The following is a 4,725-nucleotide window of genomic DNA, read 5'->3' on the forward strand; positions in this document are numbered from 1 at the left end:
GGTTTCTGATATTCTCCCAGTATTTTTTTCTGTCTGAGATACATTGTACCTGATGGACCTGTGTGTTTGATTTTTATTAACCTATGTAACTATGAATCTAAACACATAGGAAAAACTTAAACATATTCTTTACTCCAGAATTCTGGCTTCAAAAAGTTGCAAAATAGAGGCTTTGCTACATTTTGGGCTTACTTGCAGAAGATTTTTCAACAGTTTGCATTTTTATACACTCCAGCTTGGAAAAGTGAGCATGGTTATCTATCTTATTAGTTTCATTCCAGATTTATTACTGTGAAGTTTTAAAAACTTGGAGGTGACATAAAAAACACTGGTGTAAAATGTTTAAACTTAAGTGTTAGGTTTAAACATGAGCTAAGTTTAACAAAAAACATATGAAGTTTGATAAATTTAGAGCGGAGTATGCTTAGGCAGACTCAAGCAAAACTGACTCCAAATATTACCCCCATGATAAATTCCCCCATGTTGTTTACTTATAAAGAGTGATAAAAACTGATGGACAAAAGACTTTGAGATTATCAGTGATATCCCCTCCTCACGCCTCGTCCGGCACAATAATAATAATTTTTATTTAAATAGCACCAACATATTCCACAGCGCCTTACAATCAGGGGGTTCAAGTGCAAACAGAGTCATAAATAACATAGAAGCAAACAGATCAACAATTAAAACAAGAGAAAGGGCTCTGCTCACAAGAGCTTACAATCTATGAGGAGATGCAGGTGAAACAAAAGGTAGAAGTGCTTGTCTTGTACAGCGGTCCACCCATCGTAACACAATAGGGGAGAAGATCTAAGGCTGCATGAGCCAGTCACCAGGTATCTGTAGTGCCCCTGAGTGCATGGCGTGTGGCAGATGCTAATAGATCAGGTTCAGAGGAAAAATTCAGAAAATTATCAAAATAGATGAGTTTTAGGGAGTGAAAAAAACTGTAGATGTTGTGAATAAACCCAATTGCTAGGAGTAGGGCATTCCAGAGAACTAGTGCAGCAGAAGTCTTAGGGACGTGAGTGAGAGGTTCAGACTATGGTGGATGTTAGTTGTAAGTCATTAGCTGAATGAAGTGGGTAGGATGGTAGACAGAGATGAGGGAATAGATGTAGGCGGGTGTATTACTGTGGAGAGTTTTGTGGGTGAGAATGTAAAGTTTACATTTAATCCTGTACTGTATAGGCAACCAGTGCAATGACTGGCACAGGGTGGAGGCATCGGAGTAGTAGTTAGGCAGACAGATGAGCCTGACTGCTGCGTTCAGGATAGATTGGAGAGGGGAGGGTCTGGTGAGGGGGAGGCCAATTAGTAATGAGTTACAGTCATAAAGACGGGAATGGATCAGGGTAACAATTAGAGTTTTTGTTGCTTCCACAGTAAGAAAGGGGAGGATTGTAGAGATATTTTTGAGGTGCAGGCTGCAGGAGCAAGCAAGTGTTTGAATATAGGGGGTAATTAAAAGATCAGTGTCAATCATAGCACTGAGACAGAGGGTATGCTGCCTAGGCATAATGGTAGTGCCACACAGTGAGATGGAGATATCAGGTTTAGGCAGATTAGTAGATAGAGAAAACACTATTAGTTCAATTTTTGAAAGATTCTGTTTCAGATAGAGAGGGGACATGATGTTAGAGACAGCAGACAGACAGTCACTGGTGTTCTCTAGTACAGCAGGGATGATATTACGGGAAGAATTATATAGCTGTGTGTCATAGAGATGGTAATGGAAACGAAATCTGCTGATATTCTGTCCGATCGGGGCTGTGTGGAAAGAAAAGAGTAGAGGACCAAGGACTGAACCCTGAGGAACCCCAACAGCAAAAGGGAGAGGAGGGGAAGTAGAGCCAGCAATTGATACACTGAAAGAGCGGTGAGAGAAATAGGAAGAAAACCAAGAGAGAATGGTGTCCTTAAGGCCGATAGATTGGAGCATGGTAAAGAGTAGATGATGGTCTACACAGTGTTGAATGCTGCAGAGAGATCGAGGAGAATTAGGCTACTTTCACACTACCGTTCAGAGCGGGTCCGTCTGATGTCTGCTCAGACGGATCCGCTCCTATAATGCAGACGTTTGGATCCGTTCAGAATGGATCCGTCTGCATTATAGTTGAAAAAAACTTCTAAGTGTGAAAGTAGCCTGAACGGATCCGTCCAGACTTTACATTGCAAGTCAATGGGGGACGGATCCGTTTGAAGATTGAGCCATATGGTGTCATCTTCAAACGGATCCGTCCCCATTGACTTACATTGTAAGTCTGGACAGATCCGCTTGCCTCCGCACGGCCGGGCGGACACCCGAACGCTGCAAGCAGCGTTCAGGTGTCCGCTTGCTGAGCGGAGGCTGAACGCTGCCAGACTGATGCATTCTCAGCGGATCCGCCTCCACTGAGAATGCATCAGGGCTGGACGGCTGCGTTCGGGGCCGCTTGTGAGCCCCTTCAAACGAAGCTCACAAGCGGAGCCCCGAACGCTAGTGTGAAAGTAGCCTTAGTAGAGTAGTAACCATTGCATTTAGCTGCCAGGAGGTTATTGGTAACTTTGGTAAGGGCAGTTTCTTGGGTGTGAAAACTAGATTGTAATGGATCAAGGAGAGAGATAGTGGAGAGATAACGGATGAGGCGAGAGTAGACCAGAAGCTCCAGGAGAAAATTAAAGACAGGTCTATAGTTAGCTGTGCAGGACAGGTCAAGAGAAGTTTTTTTTTATTAATGGGGTTATGACAGAATGTTTGAAAGAAGATGGGAAGATACCAGAAGAGAGAGAGAGATTGAATATTTTGGTTAGGTGAATGGTGACAGCCAGGGAGAGAGACTGGAGGAGAAAACTGGCACAAATGAAGATAAATATGTTGGGTCTGCTGGCCCAGCCCCTTCCTGCCCACACCATGTACCCTTTTCAGAAAGTCAAGAGGGTGGAGTAAAAAACATGCCACTTGGGACAAAAAGTGTTGCAAGTGGCATCTAAAATTCTCAAACATAGTGGGGGAGATTTATCAAACTGGTGCAAAGTTGAACTGGCGTAGTTGCCCATATGGACCAATCATATTCTACCCTTAATTTTCCATAGGAGCTGTGAAAAATGAAAGGTGGAATCTGATTGGTTGCTATGGGCAACTAAGCAAGTTTTACTTACACCAGTTTGATAAATCTCCCCCAGTGTTTGCAACTTTTTTAAGCCAGATAATGGAGATAGGAACAGATCTACGTGTTAAATGCCTGGGACTATCAAGTACCATATAAGGCTCTGGGGTTGTTGGAGGGGTTGTCCGAGACTTAAAATGTTATAATCATTCCTTTTCCAGAGGTGTTGTTTGTAGCACCGGTCCAGTTCCCCTACTGAGGACTGTGACGAATATCGCCCCTCGCTGCCGCCAGACATCAACTACGTAGAGCCAGCGAAATACAGTATGGTCACGGGTTACCAAGGCGTGACGTTACGCTGTCCCTGAGGAGCAGGTAAGGTCCGCTTGGTACAGTGTTCACAGACTCCTCCTGTCCACACGGGCACAGAGAGGCAACAAGCTGAGGGAGCCTTTTCACTGCCCCAGTGAAACAGCGCTTCCTTAGCCCAGGAAGACTGCCACCAGTTTCTCGTTTGATATAAGTCCGGTTCGCTAACGGGATTATATAGGGTGAGAAACCAACCCGCAGTAGCATATAACTAGGCCGAAACACCAACGTGGGGATTCGTGATCGAGATACCAGAACAGCACAAGATTAAATTATATATTTAATTGCCTTAAGGGCTCACTAGACATAACACAATATACACAGAAAATATATACAGTGGTCTGAGTGGTAAATACAGATGGCATGGTACAAACAGGGTTAAGCAGAACAAAAGGTCAGTTTACCAGGTATATGAAACCTTTGGTTTGTGATGAGTTCTTAGCTGTAGTCACATGGGAAGCAGTGATGTCAGCAGGTTGCAGGTCCCTCTAAACACAGGGCACGATGTGACCTCGCTTCAGAGAAAAGACACGCCTGCTTGCTGGCACAAGCCTTTTAACCTGTAGCCGACCTCTCCCAGCCTCTGGGAGGGGTCCACTCTCCCTCTGCTAGGGCTGGCAGCAAATGAGCCACAAAACCGATTAGGGCTCATGGCTCCAGACCAGAATGTTGCAGGGAGGTGGTTCTGGTACCAATGGGTCCCCCTGGGTTCTGGATACCAGTAGAGTCCAAGCATGGTACCGTTATTTGGTTTCTTTTGGGAGATATGTATATCTCCCCTCCCTGGCATCCCACCACCAAACTATGACCATGGGCCTGTTCATTGTGGCCACAAGAACACAAAAATGTATCCGGTTTATGCCTGTGATGGCCGGGCGATTCATAATTCCTTATGAATTGCCGGTTCCATGATGTATGATAATGTTGATTAAACTGGGGAATGGCCTAGACCCCTGCAGATAGGTTTTTCCTGTTCCATTAGCTGGGTTCCTGGCTGGCTGAATGGAGGTGAGAAATTGTTAACAAAGGTGGCCTGCAAGAAGTTCTCTGCCATTTGGCTGGGCTTTGAAGTAGGGCCCCCCTGTGGAGTTTACTACCGCTGCTATCTGACAGCAGATGGCTGGTGTGGGAACATGGCTGATATTGAACAATAATCAATATTCCTCACAGACATTAATTGGCTGCAGTGGGCACATGCCATCTTGCTTGACAACACTGTGCACATTCAAGATATTTAATTATCTCGGGCAAACACGTTAAAGGGGTT

This window comes from Bufo bufo, chromosome 1, assembly GCF_905171765.1.
Source record: "Bufo bufo chromosome 1, aBufBuf1.1, whole genome shotgun sequence".
Taxonomy (NCBI): Eukaryota; Metazoa; Chordata; class Amphibia; order Anura; family Bufonidae; genus Bufo; species Bufo bufo.